Source organism: Pinus tabuliformis, chromosome 2_2, assembly GCF_031772625.1.
Source record: "Pinus tabuliformis cultivar Carrire ecotype Pingquan chromosome 2_2, CPIR1, whole genome shotgun sequence".
Classification (NCBI taxonomy): domain Eukaryota; kingdom Viridiplantae; phylum Streptophyta; class Pinopsida; order Pinales; family Pinaceae; genus Pinus; species Pinus tabuliformis.
This window is the reverse complement of record NC_142300.1, coordinates 91,819,366-91,845,838: the sequence shown is the minus strand read 5'-3', so window position 1 is coordinate 91,845,838 and position 26,473 is coordinate 91,819,366.

Genomic DNA, 26,473 nt, shown 5'->3' with positions numbered 1-26,473 from the left:
TGATACAAACTCTCTTGGCTCCAAGTTTTCCTACAATTTGTAGTCCTAAGATTAAAGCTTCATACTCTCCCATGTTGTTTGTGCATTTAAAGTTTAATCTAAAGGCATGACCTTTAGAATGATTATTTTCCATGTTGTGAATCCAAATTCCTGCACCTGCTCCTAATCTATTTATAGAGCCATCAAAATCTAAATGCGATAGAGACTCATGAAATATGTTTTCACTTTTAGGTGCTTTGTATTTTTCTTCTACAATTGTGATTTCATTTTTGTCATTGTCTGAATTATACAATATGAATGAGTCCATATCAAAATGCATGGAGTATATAGGGTAATTCTATGGGTTTTATGAACTACTCATCATGTATTTCATCAAGGTTTCTCTGTAAATTTTTATTTTCAGACCAAAAATTGAGATGGTATCATATGACATGTCTAACTATAGATATCCCTACAATTTTTCTCCCATGAGCGAGATAATAGCATTCCATACTTGGGTGGGATATTAGCAAATACTATGTCCATAACAATACTCTTTGTAGGCACTGGACTAGAGTCACACACAAATATTTAATCAGGCCAAGGCATTTGACTTGGTTAGAATTAAAGGAAAATAGGTCCTTGTATGGTCTGGTGATATCTAAGTTTAATCCCTCCATGATTTCTTTAGGCATTAGGTTGTGGGATGCCCTTGAATCTACCATAGCATTATGTAATATTTTATCATGAACATTTAAGCTAATGTAGAATGGAGGGATACCCCCTTATTGATGTTTTCCATTTACTTCTGGACCAAACAATAACTCAGGTTGATCATCATTTAGGTTTACAACATCTTCTCCTTCAACTATGTTTAGTGTTTCAATGATTTTTTCTTTGTATGATTCATTTTTCACTAACTCTGTCAAAGGAACTGATATTTTCAACTTGGCGATCTCAGTCTTAATGTTCAATGGCAATTGAGTTTTTCCTGATTGTATGAGATATTCCTTAGCAAGTGTGGTCTGTGTACTTTAACTTCTTTATCAGCACTAGGCAACTCAGTTTGTGTACCAGCAATTTTGTTTTGAATTCTCTTATTTGGAATAGTTTGAGTAACAGTTGAAGTTTGAGTTTCTGTTGAAGTTATATCTACAATTTTTGGGCTGGAAGTCTCTTGAGTTCCTCTAGGGAGAATTTGTAGAACTTTGGTCATAGGAGCTTCTGCTATTTTTTTAGTTTGGGTTTGGACTAATTTCTTAGTGGGAAGTTCTGTATCCTTTTTGCTTCTAAGGCTATACTATTTGTGAACTTCATATATAGCAGATTCATAACCTTGTTTGTAGTCAAAGGACTTTCCAGATCCTAATTGTAATTGTTGTAACATGTAAAATTCTTGTTCCTCATGAGTAAGAAAAACAACATCTTTGTTTTTAACTCCTAATAGATTTATCTGGGTGTCTTCCTCTTCTTCATGTTTTGTGAACCTTCGGCATAATTTTCCTGGAAATGTGGTCTAATTTGTTGATCTAGTATTGCATCTCTTGTTTTTCCAGTATTATCATTTTTCCTGATGTTGGGGTTTCTAATTGGGGTTTCTTGTTGATTTTCCCATTGATATTTCCTTTCCATATTTTCTAATCTATCCATTATCCTTTCTACACTTTTAGCTAAACTATCTATTTTACCATTTGAAGTGGATGGTTCCTCTTTAATGGTAACTCTTTTCTCAATTCTCATCCTAGCTTTCTTAGCTAATATATTTTCTTCTACACTAACAACATTACTTTGCATCTGTTCCAATGTTTTAGGGTTTCTTTCTCTTAATTGGTAAGACATATCAGTGTCAAAACCATTAGGAAATTTGATTAATTCTAAGTGTGGTGGAGGTTTAATATTAACAGGGATTGCATTGTAGATACTGCTGAACCTAGTACAATAGCCTTGAATAGATTCATTAGGAGCTCTTCTAATGTTGTCATATTTAGACAATTTTTGTAAAGTGTTTTTCTTTCTTTCCCATCTATCAATAAACAATCTATGGAAAGCAGCTAAATCAGCAATATGATTAGCAGGTAAACCTTTGAACCATTTTTTAACATCCCCTATCAGTGTTTGGGCAAATAACCTCATTTGCACATCAGACTCATCAATCTCATGCAACTAAAAATAATCGGTCATTTTACTCATATGTTGTTGGGCAGTATACTAACCAGTAATATCAAATAGAAAGATTTTACTTTGATAAGCTTGGGGCATGGCATGCAGTTGAGTTAGTAGGATGAAAGGTGCATATCTGTCTTGCATGGCTGAGATTTTGGTTTGACTGGGGCGAAAAGTAGTGGTTCTTGAAGAAGGACTTGAGATGGCTATAGATGAACTAGATGAAATTGAGATGTTTGGTTGGAGAGGAAGATGAGGTATGAATGGTTTAGGGGAATGAACTGTGGTGGATATTATTGGTGAGGTGGTAGTAAATGAAGTTGTATTTATAGTTTTTGAAGACTCTGTACAAATTTTAGGGGCAGCAGCAGTTAGGGCAGCCAATTCAACTGATTGTTGAAGATAAGCTTCATCTATATGCCCTATCAAAGTTGAGGTTAAAGCTTCTAGTTTGTCAAAAGTATTAAAAGCATGTTGATCTAAATCAGGATGTATAGGAACCTTTTTTGATTCAATATATTGAATAAAATTGGGGTCTATTATAGTATCATGAATTGAATTTTCAGATTTGGTTCTAAAAAAAGAAACCTCAAATGATAAATCAAATTGAATATCCTTTAAACTTGATAACTCTTTAGGGATTGAATTTGATTAACTAACTATTACTTCCTTGAATTTCTACCTTTTTTGGTTTTCTTAAAATTCTATTAGGATCATCAACTATTAGCAGGGTTTGGATCTAGATTTGCCCTGGTATAGTGTGTTCTTTTGGGAGCGAGAATTTTAATTTTTTAAGCGAAACCTTTAGCAACTCTAAAATGATCTTAAGGTGCAAAAGATGAGATTTAAGATTTCCTTAAAGTTTTATTAAACTGAAGACCGGTCCCCAGTATGGTCACCAATATGTTATTACTCCAAAATTTCTCTAGAGTTGTTATGAAAGAAATGGTAGAGGTAACCACAAACCTACTTTTAAGATCAAGATCTAACCTTCCTAATGCTCAGAGAGGGCTCTCACTTTATGATTTAACTTTGTTTAGTTAATTGATTTTAGGCTAGTTATTTAAGATTTGATTGGGTTTTGATTTTGATTTGGTGGTGGAATCAATGAATTAGATGGATAGATGGATGTCTTTTACCATTGGGCTATGGGGTCAAGTGTCAAGAAAACAAGACTAGATCAAGTTCTAAAGATAGTGTTTATAGGGCAAGGTAGCTAACTAAATTCAGATTTTTAGGTTGGATGGTGAAGTGGTTTTCAATCGGGGTCAAGGAGCAATTGAGGGTTCCTCAAACCGGATAATGAAGGAAAAGGCAGGGGTCAATTGAAACTAGGGAGAAATGAAGGATTCCCTACTCTGGATATCAGAAGAAAACACTAAAATGATTAATTATTCAAGACAGAGTGTACTTAAACAAATTCTGTAATAAATTTCCAATTATTTCATTCAATTTAGATAACAAGAAATTTTGTGAAACACTTAAGAAAATAACAATTTGACAAAAAGAAAATACTTCACTGAAGTGGCCCAACACATGAATCCTATAATTCAATTTCTTTATTTCTTAGTCTATTCTGCTAACTTGAAAAATTGGTACAATGAACCCTTAGGTTTCAGATCAATACAACTATAGAAATGTCTAGCAATCCACACTCTATTCTTCGAATTATAAAGTATTTATACAAAAACTTATTACAAAATATCCCAAACTCTCTTGTGAATTATTCTAGGAAAAAGAAATATCTTCATGCAAGAAGATAGACACATATATTCAACTGCTGCAATCTATCCCTATTTATTAGGCCCTGCTATCAGATCTTTTGCAGCCTTTTCTCATTTGTTGTTTGTCTTCCACACTGACAGTTCTTTCACTTTGCCTTTTAACTAATACTCTTTCATCTGATACTATTTGACTAGACTGACCTGTTGCTTTTCTTACTGCTCTGTATTCACCTTTACTTTGCATTTTCACAGTAAGTCATTTAAGTTTTCCCAAGTCTCTGTTTCTGGTAATTTAATATTTACCATTTTCCTATAAACTTCATCTGCTTCTGTGTATTTTGCAAAGGTGGGCTTATTTTCAAAAAGGTGTTTTACCTCATGCTAGAGGTAAAATAGGTTCTCAAAAGTTTGGTACAGAACCTTTCCTGTAAGCATCCCATTCATAAAGGAATTATTGGCCTGATATCTTGCCACTTCTCTGATTTTCCTATTATAGTCTTCATGTGGCATTAATCTATCATTTATTACCAAGGCATTCGGTAGACCTTTCTGCCTTAAAGCATCAAACTTAATCATGAACCTGCATATATCCAGATCCATGGTTTGGCATTTGTCCTCCAACTGCATCATTAAAGTCCTCTTGGTGAGCACTTTCTTTACCTCTAGTATAGTGCCAGTCCTGTCAGCTATGTCTAGCTCCTACAGTTCATATTTGTTCTTAGAGTTAAGGAATTGGATGATTCTTGAGGCTTCTTCTGGCATGTCTCAAAGTTCAGCCTTAACTCTTTGAATTTCTTTAGTAGCCTCTTTGACTAAATCATTTTGTTCAAAGATGACTTGTATGGATGGCCAAATATCATTGACAATGTCAATGATATTGGCCCATAGCTATTCTTTTGCTTGGGCAAGTGGCTCCTTTAATGTCAATTCCTTTTCCAAGTTTTTTATTCTCTCAGTCAACCTATTTGACTTTTGTACTTAATTTTTGTGCATAGTCTAAGCCAATTTTTTCTCATCCTCCAAACTTGTTATTTTTTCTTTGAGTTTGTTTATTTCAGTGGTTCGAATGGTCATGCCCTCCATTCCTTTGACCAGTTTACTGGCTTCATCACTTGGCTGAGTTGCTTTTTTTGTTGAACCTATTGCTGATGTAGATGTTGTTGCAGTTGGAAGTGATGTAGCTAGTGGATCTGTGGGGGCCAATGAAGCTACCAAAGTTGATGGAACTACTATTGTAACTGTAGGAATGGTAGTGGTAGTGGCTGTGTCAAGGCTGGCCTATTTCAATTATATTAAACTATCCAATTCCTTCTCCATTTATTTCAATTGATCATTCAACTGAAGAATGAGATCCATCATTTCCTCCTGCTAGGTTTGGCTTTCTAGGATCTCCTTGGTTTGTGGATGTTCTGAATGAGGCAACTTCAGTTTCTTCTTCAAAGTAGCAATATCCTCATTTTTCGTTTTTATCAGTTTTTCTGTAGCTTTGACATCATTAGGATTATACCCAATTTCAATCACCAAGTCTTCCAGTGACTTGATTCTATTGTCCTTGGCCTATGAGGATGCCTTTTCCAGCTTATGTTGTGTTGTGATGTTATCCAGTGAGCTTTGAAGTTTGTACACAGTCATTGTTTTATTTAGTCATGGTGGAATAAATCATTTCACCAGCCTGTTTATGGAACTCAATTTGGTCAATAGGGTGAACATCCCTAGAAAAAACTTCAAAATCTGTTTTCTTGTAGTCTGCTGATGATCTGGGCTGTTGAACTGTAGGCTGCATGAATGTCATTTGTATTTTACTTGTTCTAATGTCAAAGGTTAATGTTAATCTATTTTGATTTGCAAGTGTTTGTTTGAAGTACTGGGAATAAGTTTCAGCCTTTAATGCCTCATTCCTCAACTTAATTTCCTTGTACTTCTCTTTTATGTCTTTCTCTTTATCCACAAGCTTACTAGATGAAGAGACTTCAATGCTAAATTGGTTTTCAATAAGTTGAGTGTTTGAAGTAGAAGGCTGGTGAGTTTCCTCTGAATCTACTGGGCCTTTACTCCTTCCAACCATTATGTCAGTGTCAGTGATTTCCATTGTCTCAATGGTGTCTTCTTGCTTAGTTATAGGATTAAGCTTAGGCATCTTCCTGTAACTGATCTCAAACCTGTCATCTATAGTATCCATCCCATAGCTAGAACCTTCTTCCCTAGTTCTTTTCACATTTTTGTCCTCATTAGCTGGAGTTCGTAGAATGGGAGTAATAGTCATATGTTCTTGTAGGGATGGAACCTGCAGAAAGGAACTAGTATCAATATGATTTTCCACATCTATTAGAGCATACTCCACACCTATTAAAGTATTCTCCAACCATTCTGACTAGTTGGCATATCTTTCAATGTCTGGCCTTGGGTCATGTATGAAAGGACTTAGCTTGAATTTGAGCCTTAGTTTGTTTATGACTCCATTAGGGTCATACTACCACATGAAACTGTTTTTGAAGTTCATCTGCTGTAAGATTTTGTCTACCTCTTATCCAGCTTCCCTTTTATTACAAATGAAAGGGCCCAATTGATTTTTGATTTTAAACTCGGTTTTCTTCCTAGCTAACAGGAAATTAACTTCATCAGAGTTTATGATTTTCCTGAAAAACTGTAATGCAAATATCCTCATGGGGAGGTATTTGGGAAGCTTGTAGGGAGTGAGTTGGCATCCATATATTCTGATATTTGTGTGGTCCTAGTATAGATACCAATCTCCCACTCTACTGTTCTTAGCCAACTGTAAAACTCTCTTAATATCCTCATTGATTATGGGCTAATAGCTATTGGTTAACATGTTTATAACTGGATGAACAAATGAATCAATGAACTCTTTATAACTAAAAACAGTGGAATATGTTTGGATCAATGGTGTCCAATAGACAACAGATCTTGGATGGACCTTGGTGTCTAGCTTTTGGATGCTGATTGGAAATTTATCTGACTGAAAGTATAAGAACATATGAAACAATATTGATGAATATTTGAAGAGTCTCTCATTTGGAAATCTGATAAACTATTCATGGATTTTGTCTACAGTGAACTGAGCAAAGTTTTAAACTGTAGTTGGAGGCTTGCCTGGGCAAATGATAAAAATGAAAGAAAGAACAACCTCATACACATGCTCATCAGTGGTGTATCCTAGAATGCAAGAGAGCATGGTTATAATTTGTTTTCCTCTCTCAGAGAAAATGGTGGTAGCATATGGAGGACTGTCTGTAGGAGTATGAGACTCGTATATGATGAAAGTTTGAAAGATCTAAGTTTTCTTGGGAAGGTCTATCTTGGTGTAGAGTTTAATTAAGCCTTCGATGGAAAGTGGGGTCTCATTTGGGCCTGGTTGGATTTGCAGCATTCGATTTATTGACTCTGTAGTAATGGTGAATAAAACCTGTTGGTTAGGGGAAACTATGGCTCTTTGATTGGCAACATAGAGAGCTTGGCAGAAGTGGATGATTTCTAGGAATAGGTGTACCTGTGGGAACAAGTACTTGGGAAAATTTGACTCCCATAGGTGAATGCCATCATTCTCGTTCAAAAACTTGTCTTTACTCTAACAGTGGAGTTTCAGTAGGTGGTTAGGGGAAGCAATATCTTTAACTTGAAACTCTTTGTCGCCAATGGGAGGTGGTCAATATCTAGGTGAGGGGTTTGAGAGGTCTTACATCCATAGAGCTTTGGGAAACCATAATTTGGTTTATTCAATGGAATTACTCTTTCTGTGGATTTAGGAGTAAGGTCAGAAGGTCTAGAACAATGGGGAGGGTAATTACAGTGTGTAGAATGGGGTTTTTGGATGCACAATAAGGCTTTCTTTAGTTTAACAAGGTTTTTCAATTAATTTAATTAATTAACCTTTTAATCTTTATTGTGCATAGCTCAAATTTATAGGGTCGTTTTGGTTCTTTCAAGAATACCTGTAGAATTACAATTTGGTGTGCAAACATGTTTTTGTGGTAGCAACAAAGGTTACTGAGGCTTCAGTTGGCTATTCATTGCTTCAGTTTGTTGTCTACAGCATGGTCTAGTTGCAAAAGGTGGTTAAAATGGCTTCGTAGAGGTTCAAGGTTTGGGGATTGGTTAAGACAGGTTTGCAGCGAAAATGAGTGAAAGAGAAAAATGGGTCTTTTTTGGCTTTTTAACCAATAAAAATTACATTTTGGCATGAGAATTAGCGAATGAATAGTGGGTAGTTTTTATTTAGGCGGGGAGGCAATTTTAGGCCATATTGCAGCACTTTTGGGTGGGGTGTGGTATTTTTCTCGAGCATAGGATATAACTTGGTGCCACCACATAAGAAAATAGTGCCCGGCCAAAACCGAAAATCTCACATGCTCTTGGAGGACTATCTGTAGGAGTATGAGACTTGTATATGATGAAAGTCTGAAAGATCTAAGCTTTCTTGGGAAGGTCTAGCTTGGTGTAGAGTTCAAGTAAGCCTTCGATGGAAAGTGGGGTCTCATTTGAGCCTGGCTAGATCTGCAGCATTTGATTTATTGACTCTATAGTAATGGTGAATAAAACATATTGGTTAGGGGAAACTATGGCTCTTTGACTGGGAACATAGAAAGCTTGGTAGAAGTGGATGATTTCTAGGAATAGGTGTACCTGTGGAAATAAGTACTTGGGCAAATTTGACTCCCATAGGTGAATGTCATCATTCTGGTTCAAAAACTTTTCTTTACTCCAGTAGTGGAGTTTTAGTAGGTGGTTAGGGGAAGCAGTATCTTTAACTTGAAACTCTCTATCGCCAATGGGAGGTGGTCAATATCTAGGTGAGGGGTTTGTAGAGGTGTTACATCCAGAGAGCTTTGGGAAACCATAATTTGGTTTATTCAATGGAATTACTCTTTCTGTGTATTTAGGAGTGAGGTTAGAAGGTCTAGAATGGTGGGGAGGGTAATTATAGTGTGTAGAATGGGGTTTTTGGATGTACAGTAAGGATTTCTTGAGTTTAACAAGTTTTTTCAATTAATTTAATTAATTAACCTTTTAATTTTTACTGTGCATAGCTCAAATTTATAGGTTCATTCTGGTTCTTTCAAGAATACCTGGAGAATTACGATTTGGTGTGAAAATAAGTTTTTGTGGTAGCAACAGAGGTTACTGAGGCTTCAGTTGGCTATTCATTGCTTCAATTTGTTTTCTGCAACATGTTCTAGTTGCAAAAGGTGGTTAAAATGGTTGCGTAGTGGTTCAAGGTTTGGGGATTGGTTAAGAGAGGTTTGCAGCGAAAATGAGTGAAAAGAGAAAAATGGGTCTTTTTCGGCCTTTTAACCAATAACAATTACATTTTGGCACGAGAATTAGTGAATGAATAGTGGGTAGTTTTCATTTAGGCAGGGAGGCAGTTTTAGGTCATATCACACCACTTTTGGGTGGGGTGCAGTATTTTTCTTGAGCACGGGATATAACTTGGTGTTGCCACATAGCAAAACAGTGCCCGCCAAAACCACAAATCTCACGTGCTCTTGGACCATTAACTATCGGATTGTGAATCTGCGCGATATTGATATGCGTCGTTGGATCTGGTGGTGGGAGATCGGAGGGATATTGCGCAGTGAAGTTGCACAAACAGAGTTGGAAAGTGATTGGCGGGACCTGAGGTTTAATTACAATGAATTGTAACTAATTAATAGGTAATGATGGGATTTTTAGTATAATCAATGGGTTAATAAAGGTGGAGACCATGAGTTTATATGGCGGAGGTTTTAACTATGCACCAAGGTTTGATGAGTTAAAGGGTGTCAAGGAATTATAACATGGGGAATTATGAAACAGGACTTTAGGAAATAACTTAGGATAAAGGGGTTTAGTGGGTTTTCAAGGGGAAAAGGGGAAATTAATACAGGGGAAGTGTTTTATTTGTGATGGGAATGTGTTTCACACTAGGGAAAGGGGTTTTAGGAAGGGGAAATGATTTTTGAAGGGTAATGTCTAGAGAAATGTGTGAAACCAAGGGGTTAAAAGGTCAAAATGAGGGCAAAGGGTTTTTAGAAGTAATGAAGGGTTAATGAGGGTAAATTAATAAACTAAGTATGTGGGAGGTCTAGTGAGATGAGGGGAAATTAGTAAATAAGATTTAGTGAATGTTCTTTCTCTTTGACAATTCCTCCTGCACATGAAACCTAAGATTAAGCATGATGAATGTGCTTTTGACTTATCAACCTTATGCACTTGCAAAACTTCTTCTACCTACCCTTTATTTACCCTAGAGTTTTCTCTTCATTCATTGGGTGCATTTGAGCTTGTTGACCCTTCATTTCTTTTTCTTTTGATAAGAAAATTATCTAATTCTAACTTTATAACTTCCAATGGCTGAGATTAAACTGATGAGCTCATTATTATTCTCTACCTAACTACTGATATGCCAAGATTAAACAGTTTGGCTAGATCTTTATTCTCAATCTATCAACATGAAATTTGAAGCATGAATGAGTCAAGATTAAACTATTTGACCATCATGGATCGTGGAATTCTTGACAAGATGCACACAATCTTATTTTGCAAAGTAAAGTAAAAGGAGTGGCATTTGAATTTGCGCACCTTCACGATCTATTCTTATCTCTTTTTTTGGGTTCATTTTTTTTTCTTTTTTTTACTTATTCTTTCTTTTTGTCCTTTAATTATTCTTTTAGGACATACCCTCTTTACATTTTTTAATTTTAATATGGGAAAACATTTTGCAGAAAGAAAAAGTATGTACAATATTACAAGACTGACCATAGCTAATTCAAAATTATGAATCCTATTATTATAGGACCCTAACACCCTGTATACAACTTCAGCCTACTTCCATTCACTTTTCCAGGGAATGGCTCACCATTTAGCTTCGCGAGATGAACTAGGCCACCATCTGTGATATCCTTAATAACATATGGCCCTAACCAGTGCATTTGAAATTTCCCTGGAAATTTGTGAACTTCTTGTCATATAGAAACACTAAATCATCCACCTTGAAAGTGCGTTGCTTAATATACCTATCATGGCATGCTTTCTCGCATTCCTTTTGTACTTGCTGGTGAAATCCTGCAAGAATGCGGTCCTCTTCTAACTCCATCGGCTGCACAAGCCATTCCTGCAAGGTCTCGCAATTTGCTATCTGTGTCAAAGTTGCGATACGTAGACTTGGAACAATATATTCGATAGGTATCACTACTTCAATCCCATAAACCAACCTAAATGGTGTTTGTCCTATCAACTTCTTGCAGGTCGTTCTATATGCCCATAGTACTTTTGGTGCGAACATATACCGGTTATTCCTTTATGTGTTGCAGACCTTTGTCAATGCATTCTCCAAGATTTTATTAAATTCTTCTAGCATTCCATTTGCCTGTGGGTGATAGGGCGTACTCTCTTGATGATACACCTGGAATTCTTCAAGAATCACACTGATCATTTCATTCAAGAAATGTGTACCCCTATCACTCATCAAAACCTTAGGGCATCCAAACCATGTTAATACATATTCAAAAAAAAACTTCATAATGGTGGCAGCTATACAATCCCTCACTAGCTATGCTTCCATCCATCTAGTTAAATACTTTGTTGCAGTAATGATATACCTCGCACCCGTCTTCTTTCCTCGTGGTTGTATTAGACCTATGAAATCAATTGCCCATTTGTAAAATACTTGCAACAAAACCTAAAGGTTTAAATGCAATTCATCTCTTCGCGAAGGCTTTCCCATCCTTTGAAAAGCATCACATGCCTTGTAGTATGCCTTAGAATCCTTATGTAATGTCACCCACCATAACCCTGTGTGCAAAATCTTTTGCCCACTTTTCCTGCGTAGTGCCCTCTTGCCGCTCCTCCATGTGTTTCGGCAAGGATACTAACGCGTTCAAATTCGGGAACATACCTTCGTAGTATCTCATATGTTCCCATTTTATACAAGTGACCTGAAATTACTGAAAAATCAGCAGAGTAGACTACTAATTCTTCTTCTACTGAGTAGAATATCCTTTCGGAGCTATACCCATGGTTAAAAAATGAATGATATCAACAAAATGGTCTTCCATGATGCGCACCGCAAAGGGCTGCGCCTCCGATAGTCCTTCCTCCAAACTACTTGGTTCTTCACCCGTTTCAATTCTTGACAAATGATCTAGTCCTACATTCATCCTTCCAAGCTTCACAATCACTTCAAAGTCATATTATTGAAACAACAAGAACCATTAGCAGATATTCCCACCCAACATAGGCTTATTCACCGGGTACTTCAATGCAGAGTGATCTGTATACATTTGAAAATGTCCGCCCAACAAATAATGTTGAAACTTTTGTAGTGCGTAGACCATCACCATCCCTTCACACTCTATAGTGGAATAATTATTCTCATCCTTTGATAACTTCTTCTCACAAAGGCTATCGGATGATCAATTTCTTCCTCTCCTTCCTGTGTTAACACTGCACCAAGTGCAATACAAGAAGCATCCACATGCACATGGAACTCTTTATTCTAGTCTGGAAACATCAAAATAGGTGCAATCACCATATTTCCCTTTAAGACATCCAAACTGCACTGACATTCTTCATCCTAACAAAACATCGCATCTTTCTTCAATAATTTTTCCATTGGTGTGGTTATCTGAGCATATGCCTTGATAAACTTTCTATAATACCTAGTGTGCCCCAATGTCACGCACAACTGTTTTAGATTCCTAGGATCTTCCAAATTCACAATCACAACGATCTTCATAGGGTCCCCCGTCAATCCCTACTTAATACTACATGTCTGAGCAAAATTCCAAAGGGCACATAGAATATGCACTTTTTCAAATTCACCGTGATCTGATACCTTCAACATGTATCCAGCATAAGGCACAGACTTGCAACATGGTGCTTCACCAACCCAAACATAGTCCAATCATAAAAATAAAGTTACGAAAATTTATGAATAAATTCCGTAAATGTCGCGATTACTACCCAGTAGAAGATTACAGGTGCTTTCTTCAATCCAAATGGCATTCCTGTGTACTTAAAGCAACCCAACTTTGTTGCAAAGGTTGTCTTCCTTCGATCTTCTGGCACAATCTTTATTTGATGGTATCTTGAAATCCTATCAGTAAATGAATACGCCTCATGTCCTCCAACATTCTCTAATACTTCATCTGTAAATGGTGTTGGAAATGGATCATGCACGCATGCATCATTCAACTTTCTTAGATCTACGCATATCCTGATTTCACCTTTCTGTTTCTTCTCTTGGAAGACCATCGGACTTACCCAATCAGATTCCTCTATTGGTTCAATAATACTAGTGTCCATCATCTTATCAAGCTCTTGGTGCACCTTTTCTTTATTATTGGGATTGAGTTGATAAGGTCTCTACTTAACGGGCCTTACATCTAGTTTCAACGTAATCTTCATAACACCAAAATCTCCAATGATCCCCTTCAGATCTGCAAACTTATTGGGAATAGATCCTAGTATTCGTGCAGCAGTTCAGCCACCTTATCGACTGTATCTTCATCCAAATAGTCTCCTATATTTTTGAACTTCAACTTTGCTTCAAATCTAAGATTCACTTGTCTAGTTTTCAAAGGCTTTGATATATCTGGGTTTTCTACATTCGACCCTTCAACTTCGTGTTATCCTTCCATCTCTGGAATGTTAATATTTTGTGGGTCTTCTTCTTTCTCTTCAGCAGTCATATTGTAACATTCTAACACATGGTGCAGTTGTCTAATCCAATCTGGTGGAGCCCATTCGACTGGCTCCTCAGACGTTCTAAATATAGATGCTTTTATCTCCTACAACACTTCATAAATACACTCAAACCCGACCTCAAAATTGAAAATCAATAAGAAACTTTCTCTTAAGATGTCCCATGGAAAAGCTCTGTTTCCAAATACCAATTCATTAGGATTGTATCTAAGGTATCACAGAAAATGTACACCCATTCAAGTTGCCGTTATGTTCCCCAAGTCTTAGTCCATTGTGCCAAATGATCACGCAGATCATCCTTCCCACTTTACTTTTCTATCATCTAGGTATTTGCATACCCAAACCTTAATCTCATCATTCTTCTATATTCCTTCCATCTAGTGAATCTCTCCTTGTGCGTACCATAGCAACAGGCAGGCGTAGCACGCAGTTCCAACTCCAGTACATGGAAGCGATGTTCTTTCGGTACTTCCCTTTCAAATTCATCTAAAAATAGATCCACATTAGTCAAAATATCATAATGCGAAGCTTCCTTACCTCAATTTAGACACACTGCAGTGATTTTGTCATCATATTGCAACAGAGCGTAGATACTTCATGCAACCGATTCTGCTAGTGTTCAAGCTCTTCATCCGAGTTTGAGGTGAAATAATTATCCCTGTCCCACACAATTCTTCCATCAGCCATAGGATTGATCCAATCTTCATTTTGTGTTGTGATCTTGTATATTTGATCCAGATCATCATCACTTTCCACAAAGTCACGAATAGGTTTAGTACAATGCACTCCTTCAACATGGTCTGTTGGTACTACAACCCTGAGTGAATTCCATTCAAACATCATTTTCCTCTTCTTCAAGTTGATTACCTGTTATGTGAAAATTTTCATCTATGGATAAACACAATTTCCCTAGGTGGGTAGCTACACCTAAAACAATAGATTTAAAGCACTTAACCCTTTTCTATAGAAGATAAATAAGACAGGGTACCTACTTGTTATCTTTTTCTTTCCCTTTGTTTCCTTTGTATGGCTCCCATTGTTCCTTCTCAAACTTAATCTGCTCGACAAGTACCTACAATCATAAATAGAGGAAAAAAACCAATCAAAGAAGGAGATCTATCTACTATAAGCAAATGGGATCGAAAGCATTTACACATATAATCATCATACATGAAGACAAGAATATGGGGAAAGGTGTAAAAATATTTATTAATTAGAAGAAGAATTACAACCATGAATTCTGATCCATTGCCACTCTTCTAGCTTGGGTTCCAACCAACATCACAACAAAATCACAACACTTGGGTGGGATAACAATACTTGCTTACAATATCAAACCTCACACCAATAGTATCTCCTTACAAATTCTCAAAGTCTAGCCCTGATCACTTAGATGAGTGCTCAATTTATAGGAAAATGATGGTGGTTTAGTCATAAATGAGGATATTGAATGGCCTTCCAAACTTAGAGTTATTTTCCATGGAGGGAGGGATGAGAGGATAGGAGGTTACTTAATTCATTTCCTGTCAAACTTTTAGCTCATAGGAGATGATAAGTGTGGGAATCTTCTAGATGGCTCCAGAAAATAAGAATATTCCTAGAACCCTATGATGATTTCGCTCAATCTCGCCCAACGCAGGTCAAAATGGGCCTAATTGATCTGGAAATCACCCTAACATGGGCCTACCTGCATTGAAGTGCACTTACCCCTGACCAAGGCTGCGCTGGTCCCTCAAGGAGGCATTTTTGGAGGGCTTCAGGCCAAGAATCTCTCAGGGAAGGAGACATTCAAAGTTATGACTTGTCTAGGGCATGTAGCAACTGATTTAGGGTTTGATGAGCCCTAAAAGTACTAATCTGAATGATGGGAGTGATGTGCCCAAATGGATCTGTAACATTACCATGTCCATATAAAAATACCAGTCAATTCCTAGAAGCATGAGGTACAGGTTACTATCATCCACTATTTCAATGACCTCAAAGTTAGTCAGCGTGCTTGTGCCCTCCATGTGCACTGTTACACCATATAAGAGCCTCATTGGAATAATCTTCTGTTGATTTTCCATGCACAGCTGAATAGGAGACCACTACATTGTAGGTCTCCCCATCCTTTCCCACGTTTTCTTAGGTAGGATGTTTACATTAGATCCCAGATCCAAGATTACCTTGTCCATTTCATATTCTCGTATTTGTGCAGTCAGCCTCATCTCGCAACCTATTTTCTTCTTATGCTTACTAATTTTTCTCACGGTGCACTATTCAGTAGGGGTCTTTTCTTTATTTGCACACTTTTCGATTAACTCTTGCAACCCTTCTACTACTTTATTATTACATATTAATGTCATACAAGTCTTTAGAAACATAGCTAATACCAAAGGATCTACCTCTTGTGTCGTACTAGTTTCTAGAATTTTCTCTTGGCTTCCTGAGGAGGAGGCCTCAGTGGAGTTTGTTTTTGCTTCCATGAATGTCTCTTTAGCGCAATTAAGGACAAAGTATATTTTCTTATCAACAACCTTGCGCACCCACCCACCAGCCTCAGGTTTCTTGCCCTTATCTGCACCAGTGGCCATACTGCTTCTTTTTATTATATTTATTCTATGAAATTCTTTGGGGGCTCTTCCCTCATCATCTGGATGTTTTGCATAGGCTATCGAGACTGCTTCTTATTTTCTTGCATATTTTCCATAAGGATCAAACATTCCTCTATCACACACTCAAACTATCGAAAATACTGACATGATGGATGCGTGGGGAACTTTGTGCAATCTTGAGCGAAGTGTCCCACGTCACCATAGTTATAGAAAATTATTTTCCCACGTCCTTGACCAGTTCTGCCTCCTCTTCCTCGTCCTCAGCCTTGGAATCCTCTGTGCACTTCTCATGCACCCTAATATTGAGGCCCATTTTCTGCCTACATTCAGTAGGTAGGGGTTCTATCCATAGTCAAGCCATAACTTCTATAGTGGCATTCATTATGAGCTACAAATTTATAGAAATTTCCAACCAATTGTTGAGGGGTCTATACAAACTTCTGTAATAAATGGAAATTATCAGTGGCATGCTATCTTGTGACCTGACAGATAGTGCACTATGGCACATCTCCCGTGCTAAGACCAACGTTATTATTTGGTTTTAGGGGAATAGGCCCTCCCCTAATAAGATAGTTCTTACAGATGGGGCAATGGTCCTTATCGTGCCCATGGCTCTTGCACTTCAAGCGCCAGAGTTCAACGGGAACCTCTAGTTGGCCTTCCTTTCCTTTCTTCAAGCTCTACAACTCCAAGTGTAGGCTTTCCAGCTGTGAGTGAATTTGTTGCACTCCAAGGTTTGTATCCTATATGGGTGAGGCGCCCAACCTCATCACAATTTCTAAGGCTTCTACTTGTGTTGTTATCTTTTGTTATGATAAAGGCACTCTTAAGTGCGACAAGAGCAATGCTATATACCAGTCACGATGCCGAGAATTTTCAATCACCATATTGGCTTGCCTGATCAGGAATTTCAACCTTTGATCAAAATCCCAATGTGTCTCATCTATCTTTTGTCAAATTTCCTTTGACTTAGGGTTTCTAAACTCTTTTTTTAGAACTTTTTGGGTCTCTGCCAACGTCGTGGCGGGGTTATCAGTGCAATACTTCATATACCATGTCAATGCTCGATCTTGTAAATATGTGACAAACTTCTATTTCTTGATATTATCATCTGTAATCCGTTGTGTCATCCATACGGCTCTTGCAATGAATCAGAATTGTTCGACATCATTGATCCCTACCCATTTAAAAACTGTCATCTTTAATGCATTCGCCATGTCGAATGGTGGTAGCGAAGGTGGAGGTGGAGTTGACGGATGAGGTATCCTCGAGATACCCTGCTTAATTAATTGAACTGCACTTCATAGTGTAGTCAATATCATCACTTTGTCATCACTTGAAGGGGGTTCAATGAGCGGACTATACTCTAAGCTCGTTCCTTTGTTTCTTCTAAAGAATCTCCCACTTCGCATATCCCCAAACATCAAGGTAACTACATAACCATTTTTTTACATAACAACATTTTAATCCAAGTATTTAATGATTTCAAATACTCACCTCGTGGTACCTTAAAGAGCCTATGTTCCACTTCGATATAGCTGATATTTCTATTGATCGCGAACTTAGTCACAAAACTTCCAAGTGTGTGATCAATTGAATGATCCAAGACCCACATGATATTTATTCTTGATACTTCCAGATAGCGCACCAGTTCTGGAGTCCACACTATAGGGCCATCAAGCCTCCACGTCCCTTGACTATCGGCCAATTTAGACAACCACTCATGTAGTTCATCAGGGAATAAACAAAAGAATGCTTCGGTCTTGTCTGTATATAAATATCTCCGCAACCACTGCTCCTTGGATAATTTAGGGCTCCTGATCTGTTGAGCCGCAAACGCGTGCACATTTCGGTCAATCCACTTCTTAATCTTTGTCTTTGTAGGAAACCATTTATCACACATCTCTTAGATATATCTTGGTCCCGGCAATGGAACCACTTGTTGGCTTAAGGGGCCCTGACCCAGGTTCACAGTTAATTGTGCCAACCAAAAAAACCCTAACTTCTGGCCCTTTTGACAACAACCTGCATAGCGCACACTGCAATCTTACTTGAAGAAGTATTGGGGGATGCTAGAACTAGGTTTCTACATCCAAAGATTGTGTGATATGTAATTTGAAGCCCTTGTAGCCCAAATCTACCTTTGCACATATCTATATCTTCCTATGGTTCACTACTGCAACTCTATCCAAATGGCTTCCAGACCTTGGCGAAGGTCTACGATTAGGATTTTCAAACCTAACAGAAGTAGACTTACAACTTTTGCTTAGTAATTAACAACCCTAGATCTGCCTTCGTGTAGATCTACCTGTTCTGACTAGTTATATTACTAGATCTATCTAATGTCTTTGAGAAACCAGCTCATTACTTATTTTATGCATAGATATTAAAGATTGAATAGATTCACGTAGAAGATACACTTTATTTCATAGAAAATAGATCATTAAGAAACAATGTAGAAACTTAACAGAATTAAGAACAAGGCACAGATGCAAGATATTCAATCCAAAACAAGTCTTTATTAGATTCAATGTTCAAATTATAGGCTCTTCCACCCTGCGCACCCAGCTGCAAGGGCCCACGCACTTAGTTGCAGACTTTCCAAGGTATCCACACACTCATCTACTAAAGACTTCCCCTTTCGCCTAAGTACAGGAAATAGAGCTTTCCTTCCTTAGCACTTTCCCTTACACTTGTTCTTCATCAAAAGATCTATATGTCTAGACTCGCTATGAATCAAATATTTATAGCATTTCTATCATAATACCATGGCTAGCAGCCTATGGGTGAGTCTCAAAACCATCCTATCACCTACCCATACAAGGGGCTAAAGCCCATTTGACTCCTACTTAGCTGTGTTATCTGCTTCCACATTTCGTGGAGACTTTACATTATTTTCAAAATTCTATTCAAAAATTGATTAAACTATCTCAAAATTGACCCTAGGGACCTTATCCCAACAATTATGTGTTGAAATAATCAATTATAGAGAAGAGTCTATGTAAATATCCCTTTTACACTCACTAATAATGATAAGAGGTCCCCGGATGCGGGTGTAATTACTGCGTGTTAATCATAATGCATGCGAAAGAGGCAGTTGTCCACACACTTGGACGGATCCAGCAGTTTACAGAATGTGAAATTAAGGCTCTGGTCACAGTGTTTATGGTTCATTCGATTCGAGATCTTCAGACAAGTGATTTAATCATGGCGTGCTCTCTGATGTTTGCAGCGGACATCTGTAATCCAGTTTTCCTCTGCTCATTATGCTCTTCGCACCCCAGTGTGGCTCAGGGTGTATGGAAGCCCCTCTGGTTTCTTAACCTGGTTTATTCTGCCTGTGTCTGGTCTATTGATTTGGTTTATTCCGCCTGTGTCTGGTCTACTCACTGGGTTTATTCTGCCTGTGCCTGGTTTCTTAACCTATTTTATTCCACCTGTGGCGGGTCTAGTAATTTGGTTTATCACGCAGGTGTCTGGTCCATTAACTGGGATCATTCCGCCTGTGTCTGGTCGCCTTCCCCCCAGCTTCGGTCTTCCTATTTACCCAAGCTGCCTGTGCACCCTGCAATGGCTCGTCGACGCGACGTCCCTTGGCGTGGAAGCAATTCTGGTTCTCGTGGAGTTTCTCGGGGTCGTGGTGGCTCTGCCCCTCAAAGCATCACTCCTTTAGCCTCTGCCTCTCCATCCTCTCTGCCCTCTGATCATTCTCGACCCTCTCTGAATAGTTCCTTTCAAACTACTTGGTTCAAGTTCATAAGTAGGCTCAATAAGCCTCTAATCTTAGCCAGTATCACTGTTATCTTCTCGGAGGAGGAAGATGAGCTTATGAGCTCGGATGACACCTCCAGGGCTCAGTCTCAGTCTCAGGATACGAGCGACTTTCAGGGTGACATGGCTGGAGTAGTCCTCAATGACACTTCCATGCAGCACGAGGATGGCCTTCAGGAAGACCCTCAACCCCAGCCAGCTTCACCACAAGAGCAAATTCTTGCTTGTGAACCAGCGCGCCTTTCTGGAAGCGTTCTGAATCTTGTTATTCCTCCAGAAGGTAGTATGATGGGAGCTGAAGACAATGAAATGGTGACCTGGATTGGCTCCCCCAACCAGGCAAACGTGGACGCGACAGGCTCTCCTCCGCAGGTTTAAAGACTTCTGGCTCAAATGCCATGACAACAATCCCTCTTCTGATTTCTGGTACTCGTGTTATGTTTCCATGGTTCTTTCTGTGCATGTCTCCGGCTTCTTTTGATATCAGCATGAAATACTACAGTCTTCAGGTCAAAAGTCTGGTTTTGGATCTTTTTGTAATAGCAGTTTTAAAGGATAGTATTTTTGTAAGTGATCAGCTACCTCTGAAGCATAGATCACCTATAGGACAGTCTAGTTTTTTGTCTCTCAAGCTCACTACAATTCTCGCTTCTAAAACTCTCAATTTTGTAAAAGGAATGAAGTTTGTTATCTGCAAAAGTCTTTTTGGCGATGGGCAGGCTACAACCCCCTCAGAGGTTTAATCTTCTATGTAAATATTTTTATCTTTTTAATAGAATAATCTTTATCCAGAAAAAAAAATAATGATAAGAGGTGCATTGAGGATGAACTTTGGGTTAGTTGTAGGAAAGAGACTTTGATCACTATGAGGAAAACACCTTATAGTAGAGGTTTTTTAGGGAACCTCCCTAAAATAATTTCTCCACTAAACCTTTACAATGGATGTATGTAAATAAAGGTTTTAGTGAACGTTTCGCATGTGACGGTGCTCCAATATATGAGACATTGGTTCATAAAATAATAATATGCATCTAATATCATTATATGTATTCCACAGAAAGAATGCAATTTATTTTAGTTTTAAACAATATCTATATATTGTGTTTTAAACATATTAATGTAGTATAATGCACAATGCACTGAATTGGTTATGTATTTTCCTTACAATATTGGTTTTTATTCTAAATATTATAAAACACTTATTGATATGCACTAAGATGTAACAATGTATTACTTCTATATGACACACTAAATTAGGCTAAGGCATTTAATTAGAAAATACAATTTTTATTTCAAAACAATTAAAAATTTTAATGGTACATTTTGTTTGTCGTGACATGCCTTAGTGCACCTACATAAATAATGTGTAATTGAGATTTAAATGAATGGATAAACTAGTAAACTCTAATATATGACTCATCTAGAGGTGTAAAGTAATAAGTTACACCAAATATCGTTATACATATTCCATGAAAAAACTTAGTTCATTTATTTTAAACAATCTCAATTATATGTGTTTTAAACATATTGACACATTGCTGCATTGTAATGTAAAACAAATCGAATTGGTTACATATTTGATACACAATATTGGTTTTTATTTAAAAATAAATAAAAATATTGGTGTGCACCAAATTATGTTAAAATATTAATTCTAAACCATAGCTTTTTATTTCAACACATTTCAGAAACTCAATAATGCATTTGTTATGACACGCATTGTATCACCTACATAAATAGCACATTGGCATGCAATTTTTAAGAAACAATGATGCACATGGAACATATTAATGCACCAGTTCGGTGCCTTTAACTTTCAAGCACACCAAAAATGGGGTTAATTAAAAACAAACTTGGTTGGATATATGGGGATCCTAAACCTATTTGGTTATTAGTATTAGCGAAATTTAGGATTTTTTAATCTTTCTATAAATATTTTTGCTAGTAAAATAGACCAAAGTTAAGCCTTCATATTAGTTTGTAGATTTGGTTGATTCAATAATTTTTGAATGATGAAGCATAGGTGGATTCTATTGATATGAATTATGAAATCCTAATTCTACTTATACATTTTTTTTAGTTCTTTCTATCCTACAAACATTAGTCTTCACCATCATGCTATGACAACCTCATTGTTAATGCTACTATGTTGCTAAATTTCACGATTACTTCACCTCACTAGTGAATATGGTTTTTTTTTAACATTTTGAAAAATGGTTTATATTTATATTTTGATGTGGTAACCATGCTTTTTGTTAGGAAAGAGACTAGGTAAATTGTTTTTTACCTCCTCATTTATACTTTTAGAAAATTAAAATTTAGAATTTAGTGTAAATTTACCATGTTTTTTTCAATTCAAAAAATTGCAGTGTTAAATTATTTAGCTCACATTGTACAAAAGAAATGTAGTTTATAGTATGCACCATTAGTAGTGTAACCTATATAGTTACATGAGACATTGTACTTAGGGTGACTATTGGTAATTAAAAGAACTATAGGTGGTTCTTCAAAATATCATACACGCAATGGCATACCCTATCTAAATTGAAGACAACTCTCATGCTTTGTATTGTGTTGTAAATTTTCAATAGCACCACTATTGATGCATAATTTGAATTGGAGCACACTAGTAAAACATTAAAATAAATCAAATTCGCCACACTTTAGTACTCTTTATAATATCAAGAAGAATAATTTGTGGTCCTTCTTAATATTATAAAATAACCATTTAGGCATTTTATCATAAAATATATAGGAACAATCAATGCTCTCTAAAATATATAGATGAACTACTGTTGATATCAAGCGCACCATTATCGAATACAAATTGAAAATTTTCTTAGATTATCAATGTGGTTTGGATTGTATGGACATACTCTTTTGTGGTGTGTTAGATCATAGAAAACACCTTGATAGGTGTTGAAACTCCTATACAAGTTGTGCAATGATGATAGTAATAAAACAAATATCCACTTTATTGACTTGGTAGGTCTTTATAATTAGGATCAATTATGGTGGATGTAGTATTTTGATGTATCACATATGGTGCATATAAGTTTTTAAGGTGAACGATTATATAGATTAAATTTATAGTAAGTAAAAATGGCCATTTACTATAAATATTGTGTGTGTGTGTGTGCACATGCGCATGTGCCTAATGAAATTTGAATGTGAATTAGAGACCATGTTGTTGATGATGATTGCAATAGAAGTAGGTTTATACATATAAGTTTGTATGTGAGTGGGAGGTGCATGTGAAATAGAGGGATATGTACCCTCACCCTATTACAACATATCCTCATGTTATTTTGAGGAATGTTAGCTTCCTCAAGTTTTATGTGAAAACTATATCCTCAAGGGGAATACAAACTTGTTAATGTACTTTATTCATTTCTAGGATCATTGTATGTTGGAATTTAGGTTTGGAATTGATATATTATACCAACCCATATATGAGAATATTTATTTCATCATTGGTTGTCTAGGAGAGGGGAGGATTTTCCCTCATTGCAAAATTAGTTAGTTGGAACATGTGTAGAGATATGTTAGTGTAAAAATCACTAGTCATAGTGACATATAGGTTTCTTGTGGCCAAACACGTTTACATGTATTCAATTTAGAGGAGGTAAGGTTCATGTCAATTACGATAACTACATTGGAACCCTATACCTTTTATGGTTAGTGCACTTACTTTCTCTTTGATGCATTATGCTGGTAATTTAGTTTATAGGCCTAGACTTATTGGGTGGTAAACCCTTTTTTTTATAGTATTGTTTTGGTTTGGATCATTGTCATGTTATGTTTTATTGGAGGATGGTCTTCCTATTAACTTTATTTTTTGAGAGGTATTTGAGAACTTAATTTATTCAATAGATTCTATCATAAGATAATGGCTAATGTGCATATGTGCATGTGGGGGTAGATTTTTTTTAAGTGGAGCCAATCAAAATACTCTGCAGGTTAGTGAATTCATGTGTTTTGTGTTCGTTAGCTAGTAAGGATGATCCCATCCTCAATTTTGTAGAGTACCTACACATGGGGGTGAATAGAAAAGATGTGAAAACATCTTATTGGTAAAGGTGGAGCCACCACATGATAGAGATAATATTATCATTACATTTTTATTAAATCTTATTGCATATATATTTAATTATTTAATGGACACATACATTTATTATACTTTTTTTTAATGTTCTAAATAATGTTGTCTATTCTTTTATAAATATTGGCACATTTTATAAGGATGTTCCTTCCCAATAGGATGAGAATATGGTCGAGGCTACGAGTTGTGTCAAGAAAGTCCCAACATAATGTGCACCATAGATCATGTATTTCATCATGAGGGTGATGGATTAGATATGTGCATTAATGGCTTTCCATGAAGTGGTCCGTTCATGAGTTGGAGAGATCACATGAGACTTTGAGCTTGCATTAATATGGGTGAACCTCTCCCCATAACAAGATATTATTAATGCATCATGTTGTAGGTCCTCTCAACCTACTTCACAGGATGAATGATTGTTGTTATCACATAAAAGTGATCACTTAATGATAATTAATTAGGCGGAATTAAGTATGCCATCTAATATGGATTTTACATGTTATAACCCACTTTCACCTAAGGGTATAGCCTAAAGGACCACTTTTATTTTCACCTAAGGACAAATTAATTAATTTTATGTTATTCTAATATTTTTACCCATTAAAGTGAAAATAAGTGAAAATACTTTCACTCACAATTTGCATTTCCATAAAAATAATTCAATAAATCATTTATTTATTGATTATTCAATCCATTTAACATTCTCAAAGAGATAATTTACTAAATAATTATTTATAAATTATTTTTGACTTATTTTACCATTTCACCTAGAAATAATTTAATATGTACCCATTTGTTTATTAATTATTTCTTATGATTTTACCCAATTTTTATTGATTAACTCAATAAATCATTATTTTTTGGGTAAGCTATATAAATAAAAGTTATTCACTATTTCTTTGACCTTTTCCTCTCATAAATAATAATAAATTCCCAAATTGGTTAGATCTTGATTTGGTTCAACAAGTATTTTATTATTTGACCACATCAAATCTAACTAGCATTTTACTATAAATAAAGAGGGTTTCTCTTTTCATTTCACATGATCATTATCATTGTCACACTTTTGATCTTGTGACACTTTAGTATCTCCACAAGAACCTCAATATCTTTCTCTTTCTTTTGGCGTCTTTGGATAGTTCAACTAGTGGAGTCATTACAACTACAGAAAAAGGATAATCAAAGAAACATCTCATGGAGGACGCACTGTTGAGGAATTGTTATAGGGATCTTATGAACAAGTTCTAATGTTTTAATAAAAATATTTATCTTTGAGAAATGGTGCTAATAATTGTTGTTTGATTTAAATCTAATTTATGTTGTTACTCATTTATTCATATTCCACAATTACACACACATGAATGATTAATAATTCTAGGGTTTGACCTTAATATTTTTTTGTTAGACTACTAACCACCATAGAAAGGATCTTCTTTGCTAACATTTTTGTAGGGATACGTCTAAAAAATGGTGACTCCACTAGGAAAATTGAACACTTCATTTCCTAGTGGCATTTTGTGAGATGTTTTCTCCCCTTTCCATTTTTGGAAGCCTTCCATTTGTGGTGTTTTTTTGGAGGTTTTTTTTTCTTTCCTTTTCAATATATTTTTAGGTCATATGCCTCAGAGGTGCAATAGATAGAAAAATCAGAGTAGACCCCAAAATACAAAAACACTAGGAAGTCAATACAATTTTCAAGCCACTTCCTCCTCTTTGAATCACTTCTTGCATCAGTAAACACAATTTATTCCCCAACAACTGCATTGGTCAACACACTTTCTAGGTACTTTCCACATTGGTGAAAGTTTTTGAAATTTATAGGTTTTTCTAGTTTTTGTTAGCTTTTTTTGGTTGTTTGATTCTAGGTTCCATCCAATTTACAATCAGCTAGTAAGCCTTGATATCTTCACTTTCTAAACCCTAGGAGGAAGAAAGATACCCTTTATGGGATTCTAGTATTTCTCCACAAATCTGGGTTAGGAAGCCAAATTGGTAGTTTATTTTAATAGGTTGGAAAACCCCTTATCACCATTGTTATTACAGATTTGAGAACTTATTTCCTCGTTAGAGCTTGAGTTTAAGAAATCCCATTTTTTTGACCAGTATTTCTCTCCCCTTATTTTTATCTCTTGAACTTCCATTTTGTTATATCTATTTGAAGCCTATTTATAGCCCTGAAACCTCTATTTCCCAACTATAGCCTCTACATAAATTTGTTTGTGGGACAATAGATCAAATTTCTCTCTTATCCTTGATTTTTTTCCACCATTTGAATCCTCCTTTTTCCCCATTTTTGAGCTTCTTTCTCTTTGCACAAAATACTCAAAAGGGTGGGTAATGAATTATTTTTGGTAAATAGGTGATTTCTATTCCATTGAAACAATCGTTCTACTATTATATGCAATTTCTTATCTGTTATTTTAGTTCTAAGTAATTTA